The 16,647-nt window shown below is 50.2% G+C and overlaps 1 non-coding gene across 1 annotated transcript; it reads left to right on the top strand.

The window, feature by feature from the left end:
* Positions 1–756: 756 nt before the first annotated feature.
* On the top strand, positions 757–829 carry TRNAR-UCU (transfer RNA arginine (anticodon UCU)). Its single transcript has one exon. It is a non-coding gene; the product is annotated as a tRNA-Arg (tRNA).
* The last annotated feature ends 15,818 nt before the right edge of the window (positions 830–16,647 follow it).

Below are 16,647 nucleotides of genomic sequence, written 5' to 3'. Positions count from 1 at the left end.
GGTTGCTCCCCGCCCTACCCTTTGCTTGGGGGAGGTCTTTGGACAGCATTATGGGCTGAGGACAAGGAACGCCAAGGGCTGGGGTAGACCACCTACATATAACTAACAAAGCTAGCTCTCAAGAGTTCAGTCCACATAGGGTGGGCCCTGAGCAGAAGCGTAAAGCTGCCAGCGTGGGTCTGTGTGATGCAGTGAAAAGAAACTGAACTTTGGAGCTAAACAGACCAGGGTTCAAATCCTGCTACAAGGACCCTCTCTTCACTAACCCTACTTAACTGATGTCTAGATGAACTACCACTCTTCCCTCTGCGAAAGCTGCAGGTGACAGCTCGTGGGGCTCGGGACGCCTGGCTGTCAGACAACTCCTTTCTTGTTTGCCTGTGTTGTGTGTGTTCCCAAACCTGTTTATGTCAGTCGCGCTTGTCACTGTAAGCAGATAATTGAGTCAAGTGTAACCCAAGCCAATTAAATACAAGTGGAGAAAGGAGTTATGCTTTTATGGTCATTAATTTAATGCTTTGGGAAGGATGCTAAAAAGTTGCTGTTGAATTACATGTGGCCACGACGCTACAAGATTTGAAGAAAAATCAACCCCATACAAAGAGGTCTGTTTACATTGGCTAGTCCTGCAGGGAATCAAAACCAGAAATCTCCTAGGTGATATTTATGTGGTCTCCATTATGTGTGATCCCGGGAAGCCAATTCACCTTCCTGAATTTTGTTTTTCTTGGCTTTCAAACCTGTTAAATAGGGCCTTCCCCGGTGGTCCAGTGGTTAGGACTCTGTAATTCTACTGCAGGGGGCCCGGGTTCAATCCCTGGTAGGGGAACTAGGATCCCAAAAGCTGTGCAGTGTGGTAAGTAAGTAAATAAATAAATAAATAAAATAAGCTAAATAACTCCCACCTTGAAGAGCTCTTACAAGGAATAAATGAAGCCTCGTGCCGTCCCATTCCTATTTTTTGTTTACTTCTTGAGGACTCACCCTCCTCTTTCTGCCATGACTACCTTTCCCCATCCGGTGTTTCCAGGGCTTCTTCCACTAGTTTGCAGCTCAGCTAATCTGATCATGATTAAGGTTTAAGGCACGGACCCTCCCTAAGAGCGACATTGTGAATGGGGAAAAGTCTTCCCAAGGAACGCATGGACTAGAGTGTGATTCCGGGCAGGGTGACAGAGCTCTCTGAGTTGGAGCATCTCTGGGACGTTCCTCCAATCACAATTCCTGGGGTCCAGGTGAGGATGTGCTTATTCTTTCTGCTGTGTGACCTGACCATCTGTATACGCTCGCCCTGACATGCCAGCTTCCCAACCCATCTACCTGGGGGTCAACTTGGCCACAGACTCCATAGCCGTCTTGTCCCAAGCTGGGGGCACCCAAAGGAGATTGAGGCTGGATAGAGGAATGGGAGTCCTGTTCAGCTCAGATCTCATGCACCTCCTGCCCAGCACCTTGGAGTTAGGGAGAGGTGTGGCTCTCCCATACCTGCACCCCAGATGGGCACCTATCAGTCAGGGATGGAAATTCTGCCCATGGCTGGTCCAGCTGCTTGTTGCCTACTCAGAGCTCTCCCAGCACCTGTCACTTGACACCTCCTGCTCCCAAATCCTGGTCCACGGAAACTAAGCAAGCCTCCAAAGGGGTCAGTGTGTGCCTTCCTCCCTGTTGTGAGGATGTGACCCTGACCTGCCTCCGCTGGTGCCCCTGCTGCTTTCCCAGCACTCTGTGCACTGGCCTCAAGCCACCACTAATTGGTTCATCCCCCAACTCGGCCGGCTTGGCCCCAGGTGGAGACCCCAGGCCAAGGGGGCTGCTTCAGCAGCAATTCTGCCCCTAGGAAGTCAGCACCATATGTGCCTCTAGATGCCCGGAGCCCAGCAGAGGGACCCACTGAAGCTCTCTGGGGGCGGGAGCGGGGCAGGGGCAGGGTGGAGGGATAAGGAGGACACGGGTAGACAGCAAACTCTCTTCTCTTTTGTGCTGGCTTCTGCATCATGGGCAGAGTCAGGCAGGCCCGGAGTCATCCCTGACTGCTGTGAAATCTTGAGGTGTACGTCTAGCCCTCCTGAGCCTTTGTTTCTCCTTCTGTAAAGTGGGGATGCTAATGGTTGCCTCGTCTCTTTGTTGAGAATGATGACAATAAGATAATGTCTGTAAAGACCTTCCTTTCCCCCATATGTGACCTGTTCTCATCAAAGAAGCAAGGGAAACATTTGGAAAAGCAAGAGCTCTCCTGTGGCCGGCTGATTTAAGAATGGGGAGGGGAAGACCCTGGACCACAGGGGTGAATATCAGATTGTCCCTCCTGATTGGGCAGGGGACTCCCTGACTGTCCTGGCAACCAAGTGTAAGATGGGCCTTCTTGGCTTCTGGCTTGTTGACCTTGACAGATATTTCATAGTTGGAGCACAGAACCTATTTTCCATTTGGCAAAACTGATGCCTGGAGGGCAAACCACCGGTTCAAGGCCACACAGCAGGCCAGGGTGAGGATGGGACAGGCTCCCAGAGTCCTGACTCCAAGGTAGAGGGCTAGGGGTCATGCATGCTGCTGCTAGCCTGCTGGCCCTCTGCGTCCTGATGGTGGGCACAGGACGTGTGGGAGCGAGGTTGCCTGGGCTCTGTGGGGGCAACCTGGCCACGGTACTGGTAGGGTGTCCTGCCCTTTTCTACTGACTCCAGGAGCAGCTCTTGGGGATTTTTCTTGGGGAAATAACCCTCCCAACCCCATTACGGAATGGAAGAGAGGCAGAATGGAAGAAGGAAGTCAAAGCAAACAGGGTAGATGCAGAGCCACCTAGAGACAGCACGATTCACTCATTCCTTCATCCAAGCCTGACATTCGGCCTGATACACCAGTAACCTTTTAAAATGCTGACATTCTTCTACCTCGGCTGCTAAGTAATTACTTCCCAGAGCTTTGTGAGCATCACAGCTGCCAAGGACACCCCCCCCCCGCCCCCTTTGGGGTCTCCAGTGTCCTCCCAGCAACCAGAAAATAAAAGGTTCATGTGTGGCCCACAAGGACCTCAGGAGCCCTGCTCCAGTGCTGATCCTTAAATATTTTGACTATTGCTCCGGGGTCACAGATGCCAGCAAACACTTTGATTGAAACTGTTGGGTGAAACAGGAAGTATTCATCTGTGACATGCTATTATTCGTTTATTCAGCAAATGTTTACTGAGCACCTAGTACCTGCCCGGGCAAAGGGCTAGGATTTGGGATGGCGAGCTGTGTGATGTGAGGTCCCTGTTTACAGCCTTGCTGTGGAACAGGAAGAAGGGGGAGTGGAATATCAGCTCTAAACAGTGACTGAGAGAAAGAGGAGACATGGCGGGGAGAGAATGGATGGGCTGACACCTTGGCTGGGATCAACAGTGAAGGAGGCTGTCGAGTCCATGGGGAGGGGCCCTGGTGTCCAGCTTGCGGCTGTCAAGGTTCTTCAGTTCTGTCCAATTATGCACTAATGACTCACAATGAATAGATTAGGAAGGGGACTGAGGACAAGGACGCTTAATTATCAAGCAGAGGAGTGAGGAGACACTGAGCCTCCCCTGACAGGTCTCGGGAAGGTGGGCTGGCAAGGGTGGGGGGAGGGGAGGAGGCCCAGCCCACCCCCTCCTGGCAGCTCCATGACCGCTGCTGGGGCCTCCCAGGAGCTGGCCCGGTCACCAGGCCCGGGTCATCAGGACCAGAAGTGGAGCTCAGCATCTGGGAGGGGCGGAGAGGTTCAGGACAGAGGGGATTAAGGTGGAAGGCGGAGAGGTATTCGGGGATGGATGGTGACTCAGAGCAGTCTCATTCCAGGTTGGAGGGCTCTGCACGTCACTTCCTCACGTCACTGGTGCCCCCAGAGTGAGGAGTCGGGTCTGTGGATTCTGTCTGCTGGAAACAGGGCTATGGCCCTTCTTGAGGTTGCCCTTGTCCCAGCCTGGGAAGGACACTGACCCTGTGGCCCCCTCTGCCTCCACCTGCTCCCTGATGTCTGGGTCCCTACCTTACTCTGGTCTCCTGTGGGAGAGGGGATTCCATGCAGCCTCTTTCAGAACAACCACAGCCAGCATCCCCGCTCCAGACACTGAGGTTCACGTTCTACAGAGCGTGTGCTCAGCGCTCTCCTGGCTGAACCTCCTAGCACTCCTGGGAGCAGGAGGAGAGGCGTTCCCTTCCCATGAGGCGCAAGGAGAAAAAGGGGGTTCAGATGGTGACTTGATTTGCCCGAAGCCTCACAGGTGATTTGTCGGAGGTGGGGCTTGGAACCAGGTCTCCTGCTTCTCCCCAGACTTCTCTTCATGCTTGATACCAGTGTGTCCTTCAGACCCGAGGCTGCGGATGAGGAGAGCTAACTCGTGGTTCCGGGCCAATGAGAGCAGCTGGGCCTGAAGCTGTGGCTCCCCACCCCTGGGTCCTCCTCCTCCAGCCTTGCACATTACCCTCAACCTGGGAGGAAGCTTCTAGCAACCCCCCACCCACCAAGCTGGTGTTCTTAGGTGCTCATGAGGCACGGGGTGATGTTCTCCAGCCTCCAGGGGACTCTCTGTGCTCTGGTACCCGAGCATCCCTTGTCTCCATCACACACCCAGCATCCTATGGAGGCGCAGGGCCCTGGGATGTTCCACATGGCTGAGTCGTTGCTCGCATAGGTTTTCGGTTCCGGGGATTCTTCATCTGTTCCGCATCCTCACCCTCTGTGCCGCTCACGGTAACCTTGTGCTAATTGATTAGACCACCAGGGGACGTGGGCGGACATGGGGCAGAAACTTAGGCATGAGAGGGGTGGGATGGGAGAGTAAGAGTTTGTCACGTTCTGGGTTAAGTTTGATTCCTGCCACGGCCGTGATTTCCGAAAGAGACTTGCCTTTATAAGTTCCTAACTCTTGCCTTGGGGAACGGACGGAAGGCTGCTGCGTGTCTACTGTGTCTACTTTGTAGACATCACCTCATTTATTCTCACAACCATCCCCTAAGTGGGTGTTTCAAGTGTGCAAATGAGAAAACTGAGGCTTGGAAAGGTAAGGTGACTGGTCTAAGCTCACCTAGTTCGTATGAGAGCTGGGATTTGAAAAGAGGCCTCTTGGACTCCAAAGTCAGTGTTTTCCTCACCATTTAATAGAGTATATGGAAAACAACCTGGAAATTCAGGGGTTGGAGTGAGGTGGCCTTGAGCCAAACACTCTACCACGCCCATCTGTGAGGCTGCTGGGGCGGGGTGGGGGGGGGACCTCCCAGACCCAAGCGTCCTGGCAAATGATGGGATCATTCCACAGGTCTGTCCAAAGTTTCACGTGTTCTTAATTGATGCTCACCAGCAGCTCTAGGAGGGGGCTAGAACTCTTAGCCCCCTTTCACAGACATGGAAACTGAGGCTCAGAGCATCTAAGAACTTACTTAACACAGCGAGGGGAGTAATTGGTAGTAATGGGAATCAAGAAGTCATTGAACCTCAAACCCAATGTTCTTGCTGCCACCCTCACATGTGGACCACCTCTGGTGGCAGGCAGAAGACTGCAGACCCACAGGTGGGGCTCCAGACTCACAGAGCCAGGCCAGAGGTCAAGACCAGGGCAGTTGGTACAGGAGGATAAGGGATGTGTTTTATTTTTACCAGCGGACAAGGCATACAGGGTCAAGGGGCTACAGTTTTCACAGAATCCCCGAGATGGTTGCGTCAGTGTCAGAATCATTTAGCTTAACCTCCTAACCAGGCAGGTGACAACAGATTAGAAGCTGAGGCTTGACTTAAACCCAGCGTCCCCCAGTGACCACCCTTACACCAAGCGCAACCCTGGGAAGTGAGACACTCCAGAAACAGATCTGTCCGAAGGGGGCAGCTGCTCCTCCTCTTTCAGTTAATATGCTTCGGGTACCCAAGGTAGGGAGTGGTCAGAGCAGCAGCTTAGGCCCTCCAGACCTCAAGTCTCCCTTGGTTGTCCAAGTTCTGGATGTCTTGCTAGCCTGGGTAGAACCATCATCATCTTGCCCTAAAATCGTCTATGCCCTTCTATGCCCTCTTCTTGCCCTTCTTCTATGCCAGCAGCCAGTCTGAGGTGCCTTCCCTCAGTGGATGGCAGGTGCTTTGAGCTCAGGATGCTGGGTGAGGGTCTACTCTTTGGTTTTTTTGTGCTTCACTGAGCCTGGAATGCCCAGGGCAGGTGCACGTGGTGTAAGGGACAGGTACTTCCTTTTCCTTTTCTTTCTAAGACCATGACCAGGTTCTGATGCCCTGAGGGCTTGGTTGGGGTAGGGGTGGCGTTTGAAGCTCTTGCGTTCTGTTTGGTTGTCCAGTTCCAGATCCTGGGCTGGCGTGAGCATTATGAGGTGTGGACATGGTGGAGAAAGTAGGGGGGAAGGAGGTGGATGTGAGATGCCTTGAAAAGTAGGATGTTCCCTTCTCTGTTCTGTCTGCAGTGGTTCAGCCTGGGGTGTGACCAAGGACCATTCTCTTTGCAGCAGCTAGAGGGAGGTTCTAAACTCTCAATCTGACCATGTCACTTCTTTGCTCAAAATCTTTCAAAGCCTCCCTGTCTCCCACTGAATGGAGCCAGGTGGATGGCTTCAAGGCCTCCATGATCCAGCTCCGGCCCTGCCCTGCCACCTCCTCTCTCTCCTCTCCCTCTGTAACCTTTTGATCAGGCATGATAAACTCTTTCAGCCCATCCAATACAGGCTCTTCTCTCTGGCCACATCATCTTCCCTCCAGCCTCTTCCCTTCTCTCCTTGGCCTGACCACTTCCTAATAATCTTTCAGGACTCCATGTGTCATCTCTTCTGGGAAGCCCTCCAAGACTTCTGAAGGTCAGGGAAGTTCCTGCTCCCCTCTATCAGCTTGACACTCTCATCCTCTGAGTGTCTGTTGCCTCATGTCCTCCCACTAGACACTGAATCCCAAGAAAGTAAGGGTGCACTCTGCTCAGAGTGGTAGCCCTAGCTCCTAGCCTCGTGCTACTCGAAGTGTGGTCCACAGACTGATAGCATCAGCATCACTGAAGACCTTGTTAGAAATACACAGTCTCAGGCCCCTCCCAGACCCACTGAACCAATATCTGCATTCAAACAAGATCCAGGTAATTGTGGGCAGATTAAACTTAGAAAAGATCTGATCCAGTCAGGGTTTGGCCCAGAGTAGATGCCTATTCATTACGTTTTTTGAATAAATGAAGAAATGCATGGGGCCTGCAGTGAGTGACATGACAGCCTTCTACCTGCAAATTCTGGGTGGACCCTGGAATGGCTGGGAGGGGGTGGCACAGGGCGGTGGGGTCAGCGCCGGGACACAGGCACTGATGGTTGGATTATTATCCCTCATTCATAAATGTGGAAACTGAGGTGTAAAGTGACTTGTTGCTCTGGAACAAATGTTTGTGTTCCCACAAATTCACATGTTGGAACCCTAACCCCCAAGGTGATGGTAGTGGGAGGTGTGGCCTTTAGGAATTAATTAGGTTGTTAGGGTGGAGCCCACATGAATGGATCAAGTGCCCTCGTAAGAAGGGACACCAGAGCAAGTGTCCTTGCTCTCTGCTCTCAGCCACATGCGGATACAAGGGAAAAACAGCTGTCTGCAAACCAGGAAAAGAGCCCTCACCAGACACTGGGTCTGCAGACACCTTGATCTTGGACTTGCCAGCCTCCAGAACTGTGAGAACTAAATGTTTGTTGTTTAAGCCACCCTACCTGTGGTCTTTTGTTATGGCAGCCCAGGCTGACTAAGACACTTGTTCAAGGTCACAGAGCAGTAAGTGACAAAGCCTCTGACTACTTCTGGCCAGAGGCGTGAGGGGAGAGAGGGAGGAGGTAGGGAAGGGGTGTGCTATGCAAGGCTTTCCTGGGTCAGGCCCAGGAATGAGCTCACTTCAGGATGAAACAGAAACCTGTTCCCATCAGAAGAGAAGGTGGGGGAAGGTCTCTGAGGGGAAGGTCTGAGCAGGTTTGATTTGTAGCTGAAATCCCGGCTTCCACTCTGGGGACCTCTGGCTCCCTCAGCCCGGCTGGGCTTTGCTCTGCGTATCTTCGGTGGTGCCCTCTCTCCTTCTGTGTGGGAAATCTATCCCTCCCCTGGGCCTTTCCTGCAGCCGCACCCCCCTCCCCCCTCCCTGGGCCACATTTCCCAGGCTCAGCAGAGTCTGGACGCCTTCCCATCCCTGCAGACATCAGCCTGGGACAGGGCCTGAGTCTGCCCATCCTTCCTTCTTTTCTGCATCCCTTGCTTTGCCTAAGAGGGCCTAGAATTCGCTCAGCTACAGAGTGTGGACCTCATAAGACAGGATCTAGTCCAACTCCCCTGCCTGTTTCAGATGAGGCACCAAGGTCCAGAGATGGGAGAAAATTTCCCAGGACCACAGGTTACCAGGCGGGTCATGGACAACACTGGGCACAGGCGTCCAGCCTGCTATTTCTGCTTTCCATCACACTGGGCAGCCCGCTCAGAGCCTCTCTAGGGAAGTGCACCCACAGGTCACATTTGCCAGTTTTATTATTAGTTCTTATTTATTGAATATGCACCATCTGCCTGACATCAAGCACTTAACACACGTAATCACATTTAATCCTCAGAATAACCTTATGATTTATTTATTAGTCCTACCATTATCATTATTATTTTCAGTTTTCAGATGGGAAAACTGGAGTTCAGAGAAGTGAAGTAATTTGCCCCAGGTGCACAGGTAGGCAATAGAGCAACAAGGATTTGAACTCAGTATTGCCCGGCTCTGAGCTCTGCTTGGCTATAGGTCCTCTTGAGTGGGTTCAGCTCAGTCACTCAGACCCTTATCTGTGTTGCAGCAAGAGAGGAGCCCTGTGTCCCTCTGAGTGGATGGGGACCTAAGGACCACAGCCACGCTGTCTTACCGACACACTGTCAGTACATACTTTTTGGTTTACAAAGTACTCTTACATTCTTTGTATTATCTCAGTGCCTACAATAAACCCATACATCTGGTAGAGTAGATATTTTCCCCACTTAACAGGTTAGGAAACTGGGTTTACTCCCCCAAGACACACAATTTTTGGAACCCAGGTGGTAGCGCTGGTGTCACGATAACACATCGGTTCCCCACCTGGGCTTGTGATAAATGCAGGGCACACAGCACACACTCTCCAGGGTGTTCAGATCCATCCGTGCTTGACCCTGACAGTCCACAGGACTTTCACATCTGGATGAGGGCGGGCCCAGGAAGATACATTCCAACATACCTCCAGGATTCGTGTGTAGAAAAGGGAGTGGCTCTGGGGTTTCCTTCCCCCATCTTGTCTGGGTTTGCTAACACACGCTGTTTGCTAGTCCTACCACCAGCAGATGTTGGTGGAGGGAAAGAAACATCAGTGCACACCAATCCTGGTTCAGCCTTTGTTACTGTTTAACTATGTGGCCCTGGGCTAGTCCCACAATTCCTTTAAAGCTTTCTCTCCTATAAAAAGGGGAATAATGCCTACCCTCCAGATCCCTCTGAGATTTTTGTAAGGGTAAAATAATACAATAGAGTTGAAGGAGCTTTGGGAAGAACAAAGCATTGTATATTTCTGGAATGATGATTTCAGGCATAAAAATGGCAGCTTGGGGATTGCAGTGTGGGGAGGCAATATTTATTGAGCATCTACTATGAACGCTTTATAGATATTATCTCACACAACCCTCAACACGGCTCTTCAGAGAGGTATTATAGGATTTTCAGCCTCTGATCCTGGCTAAATAGCTCTTAATACATCAACCATCCCAGAGATAACAGCTACAAACTCTGAGCAACATATTAAAAAAATAGTTACCAGAAGGAGAGTGACACACAGCAGGCAGATTCCAGAATTGGGAGATGGGGAAGCTTATTGACATTTGGAAGAAAGGAGGGCAGTGGGTGAATTTCTTAGCTTTTACAAGTTCAGCTTGAGGGCAAGCCCCAGTACTCCCATGCTAGATGGCTAAAACCTGGATAGAACCCTGAAGTCATACTGGTTTGAAGAATAAGGGAATAGACTTCAAGGTACCTTCAAGGAAAACGAAGGAGGAAACTCAGGAAAGAGTGAACCAGAGAGGAGAACCCCAGATTCTGGGTATAAACTCTGCCCAAATATCTGGTTGGCCCCTGAACTAATGCCTGTATAGGACAGAATGCCAAGTTGCCCAGCAAAGCCTGAAGGAGCTAAATGGAAATTTCAGCTGCAATCCACTAACAGAGTGACAGTTTTGCAATGAGAGTTCAGTCAAGTTACCTACTCAATTAAATAAAGAAACAAACAACCGCCACCCCCCTACCCCAGCCCCCACTGCCCGCCAATACTCTTCGTAGCAACACAGAGAATCCAAAGTCCCTACAAGTTTATCACGCACAATATCCAGGATACAATCCCAAATTATTAACATAGAAAGAAATGGGCAAATGTGATCCATAGGAGACAGCCTATGGAGACTGGCCCTAAAATGACCCAGAGGTTGCAATTAGCAGACAATGATTTAGAGTAGCTCTTATAATTGTGCTGAAGGATATAAAGAATGTGCACTCACAGTGAATGTAAAGATACCTGTTGAGGGCTTCCCTGATGGTGCAGTGATTAAGAATCTGCCTGCCAATGCAGGGGACACGGGTTCCAGCCCTGGGCCAAGAAGATCCCACATGCCACGGAACCACTAAGCCTGTGCACCAAAGCTACTGAGCCTGTGCTCTAGAGCTCTCAAGCCACAACTATTGAGCCCACATGCCACAACTACTGAAGCCTGTATGCCTAAAGCCTGTGCTCTGCAACAAGAGAAGCCACCGCAATGAGAAGCCCACACACCACAATGAAGAGTAGCCCCTGCTCACTGCTGCTAGAGAAAGCCTGTGTGCAGCAACAAAGACCCAATGCAGCCAATAAATAAATAAATAAATAAATAAATAAAATAAAAATTTTTAAAAAGACACCTGTAGAACTAATCTCAGCCCAAAACAAACAAACAAACTACAAAAGAGAACCAAATGCAAATTTGAGACCCAAAAAATGTATCTGAAACAAAAAAAGTATGCATTGTAATCACCATTCATAAAGAACAGAAATTCAGGTTCAGAGAGAGTAATTTTCCCAAAGTTATACTGATAGGTGATAGAATTTGAATCCCTCATCTATTTGGCTTTAGGGACTGTATTTTCTCAACTCACTAGGAGGGATTTAGAGATTAGTAGGAGTCTACGGGAAAATGGAAGTGGAACGTGAACTTTTCTGAAACTCTGGTGAGGCTGTGAAACCTTGCTCTAAGGGTTTGCTGTGGTTCCCTGAGAGCAGCCAATGGGATTATCTATCCATGGTGCTGAAATGAGCCCACCATCCAAAACTCCATGTCTACCAAATCATATCTGATTATTTGCACCAATGAGCGGAAAGAGAAGTAAAGATAAGCCACCATATCTCATGCTCTAGAATCTATCCATTTTTATCTTTCAAGTCTAATGCAATGCCTTGCACCATCCATTGCTGTCCACGGGTTTTGTTAATGCTCTGCGTAAGTTTTTTTCATGTTTTGCATAAACATTTTCCTCCAAGGTGTGCATAGAGGGTGGGGGGTGGGGGCCTTCATGTATTTGCACCACCTTCCTATAGCTGAGGTCTACTTAAATTCCATTCTTATTTGGTGTGTTTAGTGATGTACCTAGTTCTTGCATGGTATCATGGAAGGCGGAGAACGAGGAGACTCAGTGCCTGCTCTTCAGGAGCACCCAATTGAAAATAAGCACAAAGAAGGAGCAGGAGAAGGCCAGCCATGTGGGCTCAATTTCTACTCTGCGTCCTTGAAAGACCTACCTTGGGGCTTCAGAGGAGGGTGGATGTCACTGTGAGTTGGGAGGAATCACAAAAGACTTTCTATAAGAGGTGGGATGTCACCTGGTCTGTAAAGACTAAGCTCAGGAGAGGAAGGGAAAAGATCATTCTAGGACACAATAGGTGCTTAAGAGATATTTATTAAATGAGGGAATGCGTGCACAATCCTTTTCTTCCTGGCTATTTTAAATCATCTGCTTTCAAAAATGATTGTTTAGAATATTAACAACAGTCTATTTTAACACTATCTGTAATAGCTCCAAACTAGAAACTACCCAAATGCCCATCAACTGTGGAATGAATAAATAAATTAGGATATGTTCACACAGTGCAATAGCACATAACAATGAGAAGAATGACACGAAACAGGATCTCAGAAGCACAATTTTGTACAAAAGAAGGCATGCACCAAAGAGGACCTATTATAGGATTCCATTTATATGAAGGACAAAAAGAAGCAAAGCTCATCTACAGCCTTTGAAGTCAGCATGGTGGACTTGGTGGTAGGAAGTGGAAGGAACACAAGGGGAGCTCCTCGGGGACTGGGAAGGTTCTGTTTCTTCATCTGGATATTGGTTACATGGAGAGTTCAGCTTTTAAACATTTTGTTGGGCTGCCTGCTTATGGTAAGTCCATTTTTCTGTAAGTATGTTGTATTTCAACAAAAAGCTAACAAACAAAAACATGGTATGTTCCCCAACTTGACTTCCTAGACCATGTGCTCTCTTGCCCTTTCTCACTGATATCAAGTGGTGTGACCCTCTGATGGTTATTTTCAAAGAATGGCAGGTGTTGCTCTAGGAGTCACTTCCCCTAAGACCAGGAGAGAAAAGGCAGTGCATCTTACTTCCCATTTCAATGATTGGGAAACTGGGACGTATAGATGGGAAGCAACTTGTCCTTTTGTCATAGAGTGAGTCAAGGAGAGAAAGGACTTTGGTCTTTAGGGAACCTCTTTTCTGTGGCCCAGATAATAGATACCTGCTCCGTCTGATCCGCCTGAAGAGACAAAGGATGTCATAGGAAGTCAGAAGGATGGTTGTGAATACCTGGAGGTGTTCCGAGGGCTTTGGAGCCCCTGCCTGCACTGCTAGTCCATATGAAGCAGCCTCTGGAGGGTCCTGGGCCTGCCACCTGCTTTCTTGAGATTTGAGTGAGCCAGCTTCTCTCCCTGGACCTGTGACCTCAACTGTAACATTAGAGATTGAAGTTGATGACAATAAGGCTTAAGTTTCCTTCCAGTTCTAGTTTTTCAAAGTCTAGATCTGAACTAGGGTTGTCCAGGTTTGATTAGGCACAGTCTCTATGGTTCTCCACCCTCAGGCACTGTGCTGGGTCAGGATTAAAGAAGGAAGTCCTTAGGACATTTAAAAAGCATTCATTCATTCATTCATTCATTCAGCGTCCATTCCTTTATTGAGCATCTGCTCTACACTAGGTACTGTCCTGGGGACACAAAGTTGAATGACATGTTCACTGTCCTAGTGGAGCTGACATTCTGGGGGAAGAGATATAATAAATGGTTGTAAAAAATGTGATGAGTGCTACACAGAGAGGTAAGTATTAATGCTATGGACACACAGAGGAAGACTCGATTCTCGCTTTGGGTGTGAGGTCAGGACTGGGAAGGCTTTTAAGAGGAGATGATATTTGAGCTGGACCTGGAAGAAAGAGTAGGTCAGGCTGGGGAAACTGGGATGGAGATCACACCCTTGACAGAGAGAACAACATGTCCAGAGGCAAAGGAGTGGGGATGAAAATGTATTTCTGTGTGGCTAGAACTGGAGAGGGGGAGAGAGGAGGCAGGTAAGGCTACAGGTTCAGATGCCAAGACAACCAGCTTGGGGGTGGGGGTGGTGAACTATGTTCAGAATGAGCGTGAGACTGCATGAGGTGGCAGGGGCCTGGCAGGGGCCCCCTCCTCACATCTTCTTCGTCATCTTTGTCCTACATTTCGATGAGACTCGGGTTTCTGCTGCACGAACCCAGCCCCCTGAGGCTCTCCAGTCAATAAGCTCTTTAAGGAGCCCAAGAGAGGCAAGATCAATGCAGTTGTCATCGATCTCACCTCGGCGGCCGATTAATAGCAGGGACTTGACTGGCCCCGGAGCCCCTCGCTAATGCACCGTGGGTCTCAGATTAAACTAGGAACCCCCAGCAGCCCTGGGGAGAGCTTCTGCCCTCCCCGTATGCCAGGGGCAGGATGGGGGGGGGAGCAAAGGAGGAAGGACTCTCTGCCACCCAGATGAACACTGTAGATTCCCCAGGCAGACAGCTAAGATCATGTCATTCCCTTGCTTAAAATCTTCCGATATCCCCCATCGCCTGTGTGGTCTGTGCACGCTCTCACAGGACTAGTGTGCCCTCCATGATCCGGACCCTGGCCGCCCCGGCCAGCCTTATCTCGTGCACTTGTCCCTCCCGCTCTGAACTCAGTCCAGAAGGACTGCCTGCCATTCTTCCAGTTCGCCATCACAGTGCACGGGGTCATTTGCCATTTCTTCTGGGTAGTCCTCCCTGACACTCCCCTTACCACCAGCACCAAAATCTAACGGGCACCCTTCCAAGATTCTCCCGTACTTTCCTGAGCAGAGCAAGGATGAGAATGAACTGTAACGGCTGATTTTATTGCCTCATCTGGCTGAACACTCGTCTGGGTGCTTTAAAAAAAAAGGTACCGTTCGGATTCACTTGGTCTGAATGAGGCCTGGCCGCTGATGTTTTACCACCCCCTCCAGGGGACCCTAAGTCCAGTGGCTGAGAGTCACTGGACTAGAGTTTAAACTCCAGGAAAGCAGGGGCCACGTTGATCACGTCAACCCCTCTATCCCCGGCCCCCAGCACAGGGCCTGGCACAGAGATGCTCAATGTGTATTCGCGGAAGCGCCTGGCCTGGGGCACTCCCAATGCTGGGACCTCCCTCTCTGCCTGATGACCCCTTTCCTCTGTGGGGCAGCGCGGAGAAACACGAGTTGGCTCTTGGAGTTGAATAGGGTCACTGAGGAGGCGCTTTTGCAACATGTCACCTGACATTTAATTCTCCATGTGGCTCTATAAGGCAGGAGGATGAGTAATAAATGTCTCATTTTGCACAGGGGACCCCTGAAAGCCCCAAACTCTAAGTAAGTGGCCAGGCCTGGGTGCCACAGCCAGAAACAGACAGAGCCAAGATCCCACCTGATTGCCAATTTGAAATTTTTTTCCCTGAGTCTTACTACCATGAGGTCCCTTAGGCTGCATCAGAGCCTCCTCTGTGGCCATCAGTCCTGTAGCCATTGGCCTTGGCTCCTCTCCCTGTCGGCCCCTCTCCCCTGGGGCAGGCTTCCCATAGTGGAGGGTGATGGCCTCCTGAGAGCTTTTCCTCAGCTGAGGCAGCCCTAGTTCTCCCAGCTTCACGGAACAAAGCAGGGAGGCTGGAGCAGTGGCCCCAGGGAGCTCCAGACTGGAAATCAGAACTGGGCTCTAGGCCGTCTTTGCCACCCACAAGTTGCATGGACCTGAGCCTGTCACCTGTCTTTCTAGAGCCATCCTGTTAAAGTGGGGACCTTTCTGTCCCCAGGCAGAAAATAGGGACAACAGCTTTCAAGGCAAGGTCAAGGAGATCACATATACTGAAGGGCTGTGTGACCCTAAAGGGCTGTGCACAGTATCCTGAGACTTGGGGAAGAGGCTTGGCCCAGATGTTCGCCCCACCACCTCCTGAGCTTTGGCCTCTGACCTTGCCTTCCCACCTTCTCCATCTCTATGATGTCATCAGCTCTTCTCACATTGTCCACAGGAGCCTGGCCAGAGCACGCCAGGTCTCACTGGCATGCCCTGTGGTCCTTTATTTATATGTACAAGTTTATTTAGTAAGAGATGGAGATGGGTCTGTTTGAACAAGGAGGGGGAGATAAGGGTCCCCCCATCTCTGTTTCCCTGGGGGCTTTGAGGCAAGGGACCAGGGCCTCTGTCTGACTGAGATGGTGGGAACCCTGCCCTCTTGCTGCTGTAGGAAGTAGAGGAACTGCCCAAGAGCACCCATCCCACAGCTGGACACCGTGAGGCAGGAGAGCACAGTGAACTTGGCAGCCCAGGACCCTCAGGGACCCTTCCTATGGAAATGCCCTGGATGGAGGGCAGAGGGGCCAGAAAGGGAAGATGGATGGGGAGTAGAGACAGAGGTCGAGAGAGGGGTCAATGCCCCTTGCCCTGGTCCTGCCAGGGGATGGCAGTGGTAATGGAACCCAGCCCACCTGACGCCCAAGTGAGGACCAAGATTCTCACAGCAGAATCACTAAAATGGGAGAGAGACCGGGTGAGCAGGCCCTCAGGCTCCACTGCCTCTCACTCCTTCAATCATATTTAATACCCTAGAGTCATGACCCCTTGGCTCCCGGGAGAGCAGACACCATTTGGCCTTCAGTATCGTAGGATAATTTTTTTTTTTGATTCAAAATTACTATTTTTCCCTTATGATGTCCAGGACACCAAAGAAGCCAGGCTGCAACCTGCTTTAAGAAGAGGAAATTTTCCGGATAACCTGGGCCTCAAGGCTCTGCTTGGACGGCCAGGAGGGCTCAGGGATCCAGGAGCCCAGGAAGCTGGTTGGTGCATCTGATCTTAGAATATATGTTTTCCTCTGACATTTGCCCCAATTTTTTGAAGCTCAGATATATAGAATTTGAATAATTATTGAATATAATCTTTGTTACACTCTCCTCTGGTCCATGCTTGGTCCTATTTTTCATTCATTCGTGTTAAAAATAAAATAAGTACCTTTAAATCCACCACGCAGCATGAAAGCTAAGACCTTGACCATGATGGCTACCTAATTGTGTGGTTTCCTCCTGTCCATCCCATCTCTCTGCCTTCTTCCACCCAA

Source organism: Hippopotamus amphibius, chromosome 17 (assembly GCF_030028045.1).
Source record: "Hippopotamus amphibius kiboko isolate mHipAmp2 chromosome 17, mHipAmp2.hap2, whole genome shotgun sequence".
Taxonomy (NCBI): domain Eukaryota; kingdom Metazoa; phylum Chordata; class Mammalia; order Artiodactyla; family Hippopotamidae; genus Hippopotamus; species Hippopotamus amphibius.
Note: the sequence above shows the minus strand (reverse complement) of the source record. Positions and strands in the feature narration are given on the sequence as shown.